This window comes from Capra hircus, chromosome 4, assembly GCF_001704415.2.
Source record: "Capra hircus breed San Clemente chromosome 4, ASM170441v1, whole genome shotgun sequence".
NCBI classification, from domain to species: domain Eukaryota; kingdom Metazoa; phylum Chordata; class Mammalia; order Artiodactyla; family Bovidae; genus Capra; species Capra hircus.
The window spans coordinates 16,439,266-16,453,659 of NC_030811.1; the positions used below are offsets into that span (position 1 = coordinate 16,439,266).

The following is a 14,394-nucleotide window of genomic DNA, read 5'->3' on the forward strand; positions in this document are numbered from 1 at the left end:
GGACTTTTAGCTGGTGCTGAGATACACTTTAGCACTATGACTTCTCTAAGGTTCTAGATGTCCCAGTGCAATAATGGCCCCAGAGTTGTAATAGGCACTACAGTAATTTTGTTATTAAACTTACACCTGCGGTGGTTACTACCTAAGAGAAAAGAACAATATCCTTTCTGCTTGCCAGTCATCAAGTATCAAACACACCAGAGGAGTGAAGCAGAAGCGTCTTTGGGGTGGGCTGCCTACAATGAGCAGAATTCTATAAGAAGTCAAGGGCAGAGAGTAACTTTTCTTAGGAAAGGCAGTGAAAAGGCTGGCTTTCTTTCAGTCCTTTCATTCTGGGAGATTCGAACCCTGCTTCCCTGGTGGCTCAGATGGTAAAGAATCTACCTGCAATATGGGTGACCCAGATTTATTCCCTGAGTCAGGAAGATCCCCGAGAAAAGGGAATGGCTACCCATTCCAGTATTCTTGCCTGGGGAATCCCATGGACAGAGAAGCCTGGTGGGCTACAGTCCATGGGGTCACAAAGAGTCAGACACGACTGAGCGACTAACACTTTCCCTTCTTTTCCCTTTCCCTGTGTTGTGTATTCATTCACTTAGCCACTCTAAGCGCTCGGCTAAGGGCATAAGGTATCTGCCTTCCTTCCAGGCGCTTACCATCCTAGCTGGGTAGTCAGACAAAAAACTAAATCCAGTTGGCATCTGGCCTCGCCATGAGTGCTGTGCCCTCGGGGAACCCAGAGCAGGGACACCCACAGAGTAGGTAAGGCCAGGCTGAGTCCTGAAAACCTCTTCACCAACAAAGCAAAAGCAGAGAGGGTTGTTTCAGGCTGAGGGAACATCCTGTGTAGTGTCACCAAGGGGGAGGGCGAGGAAGAGGCAAATGTGGGGAGAATTCATGGTTGTAATTCCCAGAGGGAAGAAGGATCTCCCTGAAGCAGGAGCCAGATCACTCTGTATTCTAGAAAGTTCACTCTGCTTACTGGGTGGAGGCTCAGAGAGGAGGAGACGGAGGCCTTGCAGCACCCAGGCTGCAGTTACTGACCCACAGGGTGACGGCAGTGGTGACGTGGATGGAAAGAGCCAAGAGATAAAGAGGTGGGACCTGGTGGCAGATGTGGGGACATGGTCAGATGACTTAGACGAGAACTAAATGCAGAGACGCTCAGAGAAAACAGAGCAAAGCAAAAGGAATGGAGATTTTGAATGGCCTGTATTTAGCAGATTACAACACTTGGACAATGAATTTGGCTCGGAATTCTCTGGCAGCTTAGAGACAAACAAAAATACTCTGGATTGCACAGTTTGGGATTTTGGACAAGAGAAAGCATACAAATTCATTTTCAGGACAAATTTTTTCCTGGAATTGAACTCAACTGGGAATTTGTCATGTGGAAGTTTGTGTAAAGACTAAAGAGTAACAGAGGAAAAAAAAAAAAAACAACCTTCACTGTCAGTGTTACAAAAGATGGGAAGATAAATCTCCACATAACCATTTTCCTATACCATCTTCCTGTTATGACTTGAGGACATACTGCATTGTGGGCAGTGGCGACGTAGGGCAGTGCGGGCCCAGGGAATCCTATGGAGGAGCCGTGGGCTCTCCAATGGAGGAGCTGTGGGCTCTCCAATGGAGGAAGAGATGATACTTACTCTGATGAATGTAGCGAGTACAGCATCCCAGTGCCCAGCTATGAAGGGGGAAGCAGGAAAATCCCGGTATAGCCCATAGGCAGGTGCACTAAGACTGGTCTGGAGAAGGAACCTGGTAAGGCAGAGTGTTGGGAAGATTGGCATCGGAAATCCTGACCAAAGAGAAACAGTGAAAGGAGCGTTTGAGGATCCCGTTCAGCTGGGTAAGTCCAGTTCCCCCAGTTGTCCAGGCCTTTGTGCCCTCCGACCTAATGTTAAGGCTGCTCCTAGGGGTGGGGGAAAGGGTGGGGCTCAAGACACCAGAGATCCACTCTGCTGAGGTCAGGGAGGGCAGGAAAACTGTTCACTGCAACGTAAGGAATGTTGCAGAGGAACGGGGGTGTGAGCTGGGTAGTTCTGCACTCAGCCGCTCATCTGGCCAGGCCCTTCCTATTGGTTTCTGCAGAAGGGTGAATCCGCAGAAGGGTGAATCTGCAGAATCTATGTGAATGCATTCTTAACGTGCCCGCCAAAGTTTAAAGCACTGCTTGCCCACTGTAGAAGTCTTGAGTAGGTAATTTAACGACAGGGTAATGATAATCTACCCCATCTGCCCTCCCATCACAATTCTTAGCATTTTAAACTCAGGGTACACATTAGAATACACGTTTAAATGTTGAGGGGAGACGTTTTTTAAACAACTGATGCCCAAGGCCCCACTCCAGACCAAGTCAATAAAAATTTCTAAGAACAAGCCCTGGGTATCAGTATTTTTAAAAGGTCCCAGGTGATTTTAAGGTACTTCCGTGGTTGAGCGAGGTTGCTTTTAGCCATCACCTAGAGGGGACTGAAATCACAGATTCCAAAAGCTAAGACCTTGTAGAATTTAAAATTTGGAAGCCTGTTGCTTACAATGAAATCAGCTGGCTAGTCAGCCTTCACCATCAAGATCTAAAGCCACCTTGAACAGATACAGGTAAGAAGGCTAGTATGTATATGTGTATAAAGTACTTTTTAACAAAAAGTCTAAAAGCATAATCACAGGCCTTCTACAGTTAGGTCTGCTTGGTCTAATACTATTGGATGCAGTGCCTCACCTTAGCCAAAACTGAAAAACCTTGGTATCTTTCTCTCTCTGCCTGGGACCCATTTAGGTCTGTCTGTCTTGATTTCTGAGCCTCTAAGCTGTGGATTCTTCATACTTCCCTCCTGATATTCAAGTACATGTGTTCTCCGACCTCTGTCTTCTAGATTGGAGAGAAGCTGGGAGAAGTAGCTTGCCATTTAACATGCATAAAGTCTCAGTCAAAAGGAAAGAATCTCTAAGAGCTGAATTTCAGTAACTATCATAGGATAATAGGAGTAGTATTTTGAGGCTCAATGGCTTTCCCCAAAACCCTGAAGTATAGCTTGCAAGCAGTTGCTTCTTTGGCTGAGGGCTAAGTTGACTCAGCCTCGCCCACACTCTCTGGAACCTGCCCCCTTTATTTTGCTTCCTGGAGGTCCATGGACGGTCTGACAGTTACTCAAGAGTGACAGAGACCCCTGCTTGGGCCTGTGTCATGCCCAGTATCCTGGTCCCAGGCGTGGTCCCTTCTTCCTCCACCGGAATCAGACAGCTGCCACAGGCACCTGGGCTCTCTGAAACCCCTGCACTGGCCTCCCAGCTGAGGGACTCAGACACAGCTGCCCCTTTAATGATGAGAGGCGAGTCAGTGCCGGAACTGGAGTGAGTGAGTGACTCCGTTCTTTGACTCAGTTCTCTACATTTGGCCCCAAAAGCAGGGAAGCCAGAGTCAGTGCATCCTTGACCCTTGTGTTAAAATCATTGTCCAATTTGGGCAAAAATTAATCCCAGCTCAGTTTGCCTAGAAGTTAAGCCCTTTGCCAACGGGAGCCCAGAATCGGCTTCCCTTCGACACGTTCATCCTTGGCCTGTGGTCAGCTGAAAGAGGGATGAGTCTGAGACCCCATTTTCCAACTGGCTGTACTACTAACAGTCAAGTTATGGTTCCTTCCCAACGTTCCCCCCTCCCTGAGCCTTAGAGAAGGAAGGGGTGAGTCATCCTTGCAGCAAGCTTAGGGAAGAGGACCTGCATTGTATTGGGGAACCTGAGGATCCATGCTTTGCTTCAGCAGGAGAGGAGGGCAGGACTACGGTAAGAGCTTGCATACCTTATCAGGAGGGCTGTCAGACCAGTTCAAGCAGAGTAGCAAACACATTTCCTTTTTTATTTTCTTTAAAAGTATACTTTAAAACTTTCAGATTGAGGATTTCCCTGGGGGTCCAGTGGTTGGGACTCTGTGCTTCCAATGCAGGGACACGGGTTGGATCCCTGGTCAGGGAACTGAGATTCCCACCTGCCGCATGGTGTGGCCAAAATTTTTTTTTTTTTCAGAAGTAAAACTTTAAGATTACTTTTATATACACATGTATGTATTTATATGTAAACTATAAAAACTATCCTTATTATAAAATATTTAAGTGCTGGTCTCTCAGTCGTGTCCGACTCTTTAGGACACCATGGACTAAAGCCTGCGAGGGTCTTCTGTCCGTGGGATTTCCCAGGCAAGAATATCGAAGTGGGTTGCCATTTCCTTCTCCAGGGGATCTTCCCCACCCAGGGATTGAACGCAGGTCTCCTGCATTGCAGGTGGATTGTTTACCAGCTGAGCCATCAGGGAAGCCCCCAAGCAATACATAAAAAGGACAGCTGCTGTCCATGGGGTTGCAAAGAGCTGGACATGACTTAGCAACTGAACAACAACAAAAAGAACACAGTGAAAATTTTCCCCATCCTTACTCCCTTCTCAGAGGTGATCTCTATTTGGTATGTATATTAAATCCCCCTAGACTTCTTTTCTTTACATGTCATGTATTATGTTTGTTTGTTAGAAAAGTGAAATAACTAAACAGTGTTCTGTGAGAACAGTTCCATGTGGGACATAACGTAGTCCTTTCCTTTCTAACAGCTACCTAGTCTTCTTGTGTATGAATTGACTTTATTTCTTTAACACATTGTCTATTGATGAGTAATTAGTTGCTTCTGATTTTAGCTGCTGTAAATACTCTCCAGCACTTGTTCCAACATTTCTGTATATAAATTCCCAGAGGTGGAATTGCTAAATTAAAAGATTTCAAAGCCAAACGTATATTGAGTATATCCGTGCCCAGTGATGGATATTTTAATGAAATGAGATTCTTTTTTTAAAAATTTATTTATTTTTTAAGTGAAAGTTGTTCAGTCGTGTCCGACTCTTTGCGACCCCATGGACTATTCAGTCCATGGAATTCTCCAGGCCAGAATACAGGAGTGGATAGCCTTTCCTTTCTCCAGAGGATCTTCCCAACCCAGGGATCGAACCCAGGTCTCCTGCATTGCAGGCGGATTCTTTACCAGCTGAGCCACCAGGGAAGCCCAATTTATTTTTTAATTGAAGGATAATTGCTTTACAGAATTTTGTTTTCTATCAAACATCCACATGAATCAGCCATAGGTATACATGTATCCCCTCCCTCTTGAACCTCCCTCCCATCTCACCCCTCTAGGTTGATACAGAGTCCCTGTTTGAGTTTCCTGAGACATACAGCAAATTCCCATTGGCTATCTATTTTACGTATGATAATGTAAGTTTCCATGTTACTCTCTCCATACATCTCACCCTCTCCTCCCCTCTCCCTATGTCCATAGGTCTGTTCTCTATGTCTGTTTCTCCATTGCTGCCCTGCAGATAAATTCTTTGGTACCATCTTTCTAGAGTCCATATATATATGTTAGTATATGATATTTATTTTTCTGTTTATGACTTACTTCACTCTGTATAATAGGCTCTAGGTTCATCCGCCTCATTAGAAATGTCTCAAATGCATTCCTTTTTATGGCTGAGTAATATTCCATTGTGTATATGTATAAAATGAGATTTTGATACTCAGTTTTTGAAAAAATTGTAAAATAGTATTACCTCTCTCACCCTTATTCCTCACTGAAATTTACTATGAATTTCTATTTAAGTTAGATATTGTGTGGTACATTCATAGAGGCAATCCATTATTTTGAGTTTTGTTAAAATTTTCAAGGCAACATACTGAAACTAGAGTTTCTAAGAGTTTTTCCATGGCTTATAGCTCGTCATCCAACAAATTGTCCAATATTGTCTCTTGCTGTTGGTTTGTGTTCCGAAAATCTTGATCTCATATAACCATGAGTTCACATAACTGTGTAGGCTGAAACCTAGAATGGGCAGAGTGGGTTACACATAAGAGCCAGCCCAGGGAAATAATTCTCTACCATGTTGTCGTCGTTCAGTCACTAAGTCATGTCTGATTCTTTGTGACCCCATGGACTGCAGCACGCCAGGCTCCCTTGTCCTTCACTGTCTCCTGGAATTTGCTCAAATTCATGTCCACTGAGTCAGTGATGCCATCCAACCACCTCATCCTCTGCCACCTCCTTCTCCTCCTGTCCTCAATCTTTCCCAGCATCAGGGTCTTTACCAGTGGGTCGGCTCTTCACATCAGGTGGCCAAAGTATTGGAGCTTCAGCATCAGTCCTTCCAATGAATATTCAGGGTTGGTTTCCTTTAGGATTGACTGGTTTGATCTCCTGTAGTCCAGGGGACTCTCAAGAGTCTTCTCCAGCACCACAGTTTGAAAGCATCAGTTCTTTGGTGCTCAGCCTTCTTTATGGCCCAACTTTCGCATCCACACATGACTACTGGAAAAAAACATAGTTTTGACTATATGGACCTTTGTTGGCAAAGTGATGTCTCTGCTTTTTAATCCTGTTTGTCTGTGTCATAAGGGTTGGACTTGATTTAGCCCTAAGTTCTTTGCAAATCCACTTTGTACAACAGATAGGATAACTATATATACAAAGTGGGACACTTGGAAAGTAAAAAAGGAGCACTAAAGATAAATTGTTTGTTTGTTTTATTTAAACACACTTCATTTTTCCTTAAAGTACTTGTGAAAGTATTTACTTGAAAGGGGAAAGGACAGTATCAAATTTTAAATATAAAAATAATTCTTATAGTAGAATTGGTAATATCTAAGGATATGATCTACCACGTTGGCTGGATTGGTATATATTGTTTTCTACTTGTTTCTTGCTATTTTGCCATTAACAAACAAACAAACAAATAAATTGTTAATTGCTATACAGCCAGCCAGTCTGTCCTGGGAGCATCCCTGCCAACTGCCAGCTGGCAAAGGGCTGGACATGCCCATCCATTCTTCCTGCAGGCCTAAGTGTACCAACCCAGGGACATGATTTTGTGTCATCCCTTTGCCCCCCAGCTTTTCTTAACTCCCCCCTAGAGTAGATACCTGAGTGCAGGGAAGGAGGAGGGCTCCAGTGGCTCACCCAGTGCTGCGTGTCAACTCCTTCCCACTAACCGAGTCAGAGAGGATGGGTACCACTGTCCCTACTTCCCACAGCTCACTGTGGAAGAAAATACAGCTGCCTTTTCCCAGCAGATTGGAACCATTAAAGCAAAACATTCTATAATTTTATGTGCGCTTCTCACGTCCCTGGGAAATACAGACTCAACCTCCCAGATGACCGAGCAGAGGTATTTGTGGGAAATTGTGCCACAAATCAGGATTAAAACTGGCCTTGCATGGTCAGGAGAGGAGTTCTGGGGGAGAAACCACAGAGGACTGATTTGGTCACTGGGCGGGAGCGCTGGGGCAGCCTGAGACGTAGAACCTGCTTCCCTGCAGATGGAGTGGGACCATCTCTCAGGCACAGACTTGGTCAGGGCGGCAGCTGGGAAGACACGGACTGCCAAAGCAGCCTGCCCGGGGCGCTGGGCTTCTCCCAGCGCAGTGTCTCTAGCTCGCTGCAGGTCCAGAGGGATTTCTCCACTCGCTGCTCTGAGCTGGAGGTGGGAGTCATTCAGATGTGAAATGAAGTGTGTGGTCAGCCAGCCCCACATACAAATCCCTGGCCGCCTGACATCCCTTTCCATCTGGTCCGTTTCATCGTCTGTGTCTGTGACAATCAATAAACACACACAGCTCCCAGGACATCAAACAGGGACCAGTGCTCTGTTTACCCACCAGCTGAACTGATGCATCTAACAGGATAGAAAAACATCAGAGAGGAGGGGCTCCTTGATGCTTCCCCAAGTGATGAGACTTGGCGATTCCGGCACTGCAGAGACAGAGTCAAGAGAGGTTCCTGTTCCAGGCTCTCCTTTCACCCGCAGTCAAAAAATCCAAGATCCTTGACCTGGGACAGAGGGAAGAGTTACAGGGAAAAGAGTCAGAGTGCTTCTAGACACATACACAGCCTGGGTTCAGGCCGCCTGCTGACTAGAGAACAAGAGAGGAAGAAGGCTGCTTTCAGGATGAGGAGACAGCACCTGCCTGAGCCCCCAGGGCAGGACCGCAAGCTCCTCCTCACGTCCCTGAGATCTGGCCTCCATCCCCGACTGTCTGCGGAGACTTCATCCCGTTACTGATTGTGAGGCCACTGTACAGCTAGTTCACTGTTCTCGGTTTCTGAGCTTCCTAACATGACTTCCTAACGTGACTTGCCTGACCCAGGTCACGGTCGATATAACATTGCTCTGGTGACAGTCAGCACCACTTGTCAAAAGGCTAAAATGCTTCTCTGAATAGTCACTCCTGGTGTCCCACCGTTTTGGGACCCCCATGACCAGATCCAGCCATGAAAGGGTCAACATAAAGCCCTGGTGATTGGCTGGGGCCCAAGCCCCTTTTGTGAAGCATTTTGAATAATGCCTCCTCCCCTGAGACACCACACCATCTGGGTTATGCTAATTGTCTCTGGAGATGATCCGATCTCCTTCGCTGATTCCTTTTCTTCTCATTCAACAAACATTCACGCCGCACCCACAGAACACCAAGATCTGGTCCAAATAGACATTGTGGAGGAATAAAAAGAAGCCCAAGGCAGGTGTTGCGCCATCAGACCTCTCTGTCCAGTTGGAAGACCCAGATGAAGAAACATGGTAAAGAGCTCAGTCAAGAGAGAGTCCCCCCCACACCTCCGTTCCTCACTCTCTTCTTTGGCCTCACATCCCCCGGGGAGAGCTTGTCCACGCTCACGGGTTCTTCGGCTGCATACCCAGTTCTTCTCCACCCCCCGCCCCCCAGGGTTGTTCTCTCACCCGACTCTTAGATCTCTACCTCTGGCTGCTTGATCTGTATGTTCCTCTTGAGTATATCCGTTCATATCTCCCATCATGTGCATGCTTGCTCACTCAGTTGTGTCTGACTCCGTGTGACCCTGTGGACTGCAGTCTTCTAGGCTGCCCTGTCCATGGGATTCTCCAGGCAAGAATACTGGAGTAGGTTGCCATTTCCTACTCCAGGGGATCTTCCCCACCCAGGGATTGAACCCGCATCTCCTGCATTGGCAGGCAGATTCTTGACCACTGAGCCACCTGGGAAGCCCCTTCTATCATGTATCCTGTTTATATTCTGTGGAAAGCAAACCGTACCTCTGCTTTCTGATTCCAGAACGTCTCCAAGTCTATCTGCCAGTCCTTCCATCCTCCTCTCCGTGTTTCCACATGTCCCAGAGCAGCCGTCCCACCATCAGTCTCATGTCCAGGGCGGGACGTACTGTCCCCTTTCTTCATGCTCTTGCCTCACCTGAAAGACTCTCCCAACTAGGCCAAAGGGCCACCAGATTCTACGTCTTCTCTGAAGCAGTCCGTGACCCCTCTGACTCTCATTGCCTGCCCACTTCTAAATTCCTCCAGTTATATTTCTTTCATAACATTTACCACGGTGGTTTGAATTTAGTCCCTAAACCCCTCTCACATTGTGGCTTTTGTTAAACATGTTGTCAGGCATCCCCTAGACATTTAAACTAATCTTTTGGTGTTGAAAGGTTGTAATCTTTCATTGCCATTGGTTGATTGGGTTTGCATCTTTTATCCCTAGCTCTAGGGCAGGGACCATTCCTACAGGTGTGTATTTCCCAGCAGCATCTCATGTGCTCAGCTCCTTGATTGATCTTGTGGATTAATTTCAAACCCATCCATGCTGGCTCAGATTAGTTAAATAAAAATTGCCCATATCTCAAAACTTTGCTAAATAAAACAGAGCACATTCCCCGGCATTACACAACTTCTGAGTACAAAACACCACACATAGATAGTAAACAAACAAAACTGGAGCCTCAGGTTACAGGGAGCCAGAAAACGAGGGACCGGAGCGGAGTCCAGGCGAGCAGGCCATGCTGATGGGGTGGGTTCCTCCTAACTTTCACTTCTGGCTTCGAGGCTGAGCCCTGGCTTTAATGAATAGGGAAGGGGGTCAGCTCCTTTTCCAATTTCAAAACCAGTTTTTGCAGATTACACTGTGACAATAAAGGTATGTTTGAGAGGTTTTACAGCTTTACCACATTTGCAAACAATTGAGGCTGGTCTGCAGGCAACTCAGATGGTACAGAAACTGCCTGCAATGCAGGAGACCCGGGTTCAATTCCTAGGTTGTGGAAGATCCCCTGGAGAAGGGAATGGCTCCCCACTCCAGTATTCTTGCCTGGAGAATTCCATGGACAGAGGAGGCTGGTGAACTACAGTCCATGGGGTCTCGGAGAGTCAGACACAACTGAGTGACTAACACTTTCTGCAGCCCTGCAGATAAGTTGAGGAGGTTGTATTAGTATTGTCATTATTAATATCAATATCATAACAAAGTCCTATATTTTTACTTGTATTATTTGGCAGGATTAAGTTCCATTCATAACAACAGAAGCTGTGTTGAGCTTCTCACAGGACACGCGCTGTGCCCACTGTTTTCCAGGTGCCATCTTGGGTAAGCCTTTCAAAGCAGGAGCTGTTCCTGTCACTTTATAGCAGAGAGAACCAAGGCTGAGCAAAATAACTGGCCCGAATCCCATGGACTCTCAAGCAGCAGAGCTGGAGTTTGAATCTGGGGCTGCGTGCTTCGAAACCCTTTGCTTTTAACCCCCACAATACACCATCTTTCAAGCTCCTTCCCAGAACTGGGAGTGGGATGGGAGCGGTCCCAGCCCCCGGCTCCCTGGGCTCGAGGAGCCATGGTGCCGGCCCCAGCAAAGGGGATGGGAGATGACGTCTCCCTCCAAGATTGCTGCCTTTTGTCCAAATGTGCTGGCCAGGAGCCAGGCTGGAAACTCTCTGCTCATGGAAAGAAAGAGAACAGAAGCCAGCAAAAAGAGGGTGGGAAAGGGTCTGAGGGGGGAGGAAGGGAAGAGGAGGGCCGGAAGGCGCGAGGGAGAGGAGGTGGGGAGTGAGGCGTTTGGGGCAGCACAGCTGCAGCCGGGGAGGGCTGCCGGAAGGAGATAGAGCATCCCCTCCAGGTGGCTACTTCTGGTGGGGTGTGAGCGGCCAGGTACCCAGGGGCCACGACGCAGGGCAGATCCCACCAAGGGCCCTCCTCCCTACCTCAGTGCCACTATTGATCAATGCATGAGTGATAGTCGCTCAGTCATGTCCAACTCTTTGCGACCCCATGGACTGCATCCCGCCAGCCTCCTCTGTCCATGGAATTCTCCAGGCAAGAATACTGGAGTGGGTTGCCATGCCCTCCAGGAGATCTTCCCCACCCAGGGATCAAACCCAGGTCTCCCACATTGCAGGTGATTTCTGTACTGTCTGAGCCACCAGGGAAGCCCCAGTATCAGTGAGGCCAGATTAAAATGAACATGAAGAAACCCTTCAGAGGGAAAAATAAATCCCAAAATGGCAGCCCAAGGGCTGCCTCTGGAAATGGACAGGATGGCCAGGCAGTGCCCTGGGGCCAGGGTGTGCTGGGAGAGGAGGAGGGGTTGAATAAAACCCAATCAAAACAATTCCCTGAGTAGCTAGTCTGTATCCAGGAAGGGAAGGCCTATAACCTGCCCCCAAAGCTCTTGACTTGGTATTAGGCACCCGGACTTGAATCTGACAACCTGGATTCATTTGGCATCCATGTGGCCTTGGGGAAAGTTCATCTCTCCAGGCCTTGCTTACCACATCTGTGAAGGCGAGGCAACTGTAGGGTAGGTGTGAGTAGTCGGTGAAACACTCTGTGTGGAATCTTGCCTAGAAAATAGTCAGTGTTCAATAAGTGTTGTAGTTCACTCATTGTTGCAGTTTAATCTGAGGTGTCAAACATAACTACCTGAAATCCTATATCAAACATACAAATAACGATTGGAGCCAACCATGAAAGAGACGCCACATGGTTATGCCCATTCATTAGGGTTACCAAGTGTAGATAAGTTTAAAAAAATCCAGAGAAATTCAGAGGACGGGGGAAGAACTTCAGTTTGGGGTTTGGCCAGGGCTAACCCCAGAAAGAAGAAAAGAACGGTATGTAATTAGTAGACCCTGATTCCCCTGGAATAACTTCTCTATAGAAATGTGTGTGAGATAAAATTGCTTAGTCACGTCTGACTCTTTGTGACCCCTATGGACTGTAGTCCACCAGGCTCTTCAACCATGGGATTCTCCAGGCAAGAATACTAGAATGGGTTGCCATGCCCTCCTCCAGGGGATCTTCCTGACCCAGGGACTGAACCCATGTCTCTTAAGTCTCCTGCATTGACAGGCTGGTTCTTTACCAGTAGCACCACCTGGGATTTGGGGCTTCCCTTATAGCTCAGTCGGTAAAGAATCTGCCTGCAGTGCAGGATTCGGTTCCTGGGTTAGGAATATCCCCTGGAGAAGGAAATGGCACCCCACTCCAGGTTCGATTCCTGGGTTGGGAAGATCCCCTAGAGAAGGAACCCACTGTAGTATATTTGCCTGGAGAATCCCATGGATAGGAGCCTGGCAGGCTACAGCCCATGGAGTCACAAGAGTCAGATACAACTTAGCGACTAAACCACCACCTGGGAAGCCCCCTTATAGAAACATGAGTCTATACATTTTTCTGGGGAAGAGAAAGGAGCATGGAGGAGGTGAATGAGTCCCACATGGGAAGATAGGAGCCTTGAGTCCTGTTCTTGCCTCTGCCATCCCCCAGACAGGAGACTGAGGCTAGATGAGCCACAAAAGCCTGGCCCACGTTGTGGTCATTTCCAGCCCTTCTTACCTGCTACCATCCTCTGTTCACATTAAGGAGCTTCTGCATCCAGGGGCTTTTCTAGCTGCATTATGTATCGTTATCCCCCCTTTCCTCTTTGAATTTCCACACTAGACTGAGGACTGTAAGAAGCACTGTCATTTGCAGGCTGGGTTCCCAGTGACTGATGGGGGTCACGAGGGGAGAGCTGCTGAGGCCAGGAGGAGGATGTGGAAGGCTGGGTCAACCAGTGCAGGCGTCATTCCCAACAGGGTCCTGGGAGAGGGGCTCAGCATTTCCTGAAGGGAAATGACTCCCATAAATAGACAGAGGGATGGGAAAAGGACTCGTCCGTCCCTTTCCTACTGTCAACTCAGCTCTTCTTCTGGTGTGCAGACAATGCAACCTCTCTAAATGTTTTTCATTCAGATGTGTCCCTGCCAGTGTGTGGGAGCGATGTGAGCTCTGCTTTCTTGTATACTGTAGATCCAAAATAAGAACTGAAGGAGGCACGCATTCCTTTATTCGTTCATTTACCCACAGTGACCTCTCATTGGTCCACTCCAATGTAAGGCCAGAGTTTTTTCAGTGAGGTTTTATTAGGAAGAAGGAAACTGTAGGCCTTCTGATACCATGTCCTATTTAAAACTTCATCCTAGAGTCCAGCAGATCCTCTTGTATCAATGCTTATAATATGTTGTTCAGGTCCTTAGAAAGATTAGTTCTCATGACATGGCCTTACTAAGGCTTTGATTCCATTATATTAATTATATTGTTATTGTTTTTAATTTGTTTAAAAGTTATTTTACCCATCTGATTTTAAAAAGATGAACTAAGGCTTCAGATGTTCCCAATACCTTCAGTGATGCATGCCTCCAGGAAGAGGAAGGGACTTCTTGACTCTCCATAGTGTAACAGGAATGATAAGATCACAGGCAACTTCTGTGCCAGGCTGGAGGCAAACCTAATGGGGGTTTGGTTTCCTTGGTAGCTGCAGTTGGCTCAGCTTCAGCCATATGGGTGCAGATTCATGTTTAAAACGCACATGCACACTAGCTTTCTTTTTTCGTTTTGGGAAAGTACTTGAACATAGTTTGAACATGACACTGTGTTAGGGGTGATTGTTTTGGTTTCTTGAGCAAACAAGGGTATAAAGATATCTTGTGGAACCTGTGGGCAGGAATGCAGCTTGGCCCCAAGAGCGGATTGGACTGAGGGAGCGCAGAGGCCTCTTTCTGCGGGTATCATGCTTCTCCTCAACAGCCCTGCTCCCTCTGCTCCTTGGTCTGCAGGGTGAAAATGGCTGCCTCACAGCGCCATGTTTCCGTCTTCTGGCCACACATATTGACGTAACTCCCTGGCAGCGGAATCTGATTGGCCCAACTTTCAGTTAGGCCTCCTCTAGAGCCAATCAGCTGTGGCTGGGGGTGGGATCATCATTCAAACATGGCTGCCCGGGTCCCTGTGGCCTCCGTGGAGGATGGAAGGGGCGGTTTGCAGGAAAGGGGCTGCTTTGTGAGGTAGGCAAGCACCAATGAGTGCTTGTGAGATCTACTATCCATTTATATTTCTGTAACCCTAATGTGTTCATTTGTCTTAACCATTGTACTCATAAGAATCCTGGTTCCTCAGATTCACTTGCTTCTTTGCTGGAGCTAGGGCTTGTGAAGGAGGTAATGGTGTACTAGAGTGAGGGTTTGGGGGCTACACACCTCTCTTAAAATCCCAGGGATACTATTGCAGCTTCCTAAT

At 47.3% G+C, this 14,394-nt stretch overlaps 1 protein-coding gene across 2 annotated transcripts in view; it reads left to right on the top strand.

The window, feature by feature from the left end:
• The window catches only part of DENND2A (DENN domain containing 2A), a 98,234-nt gene that overhangs the window by 1,242 nt on the left and 82,598 nt on the right, over window positions 1-14,394 (top strand). Inside the window, exon 1 of one of the 2 annotated variants that reach the window (XM_018046864.1) lies at window positions 10,381-10,428. The exons of the other annotated variant lie outside the window; for it this stretch is intronic. The gene's annotated coding sequence lies outside the window, so the exon portion shown is untranslated. Of the gene's footprint in view, window positions 1-10,380; window positions 10,429-14,394 lie in introns of those variants that run through there. 2 annotated transcript variants of the gene reach the window in all.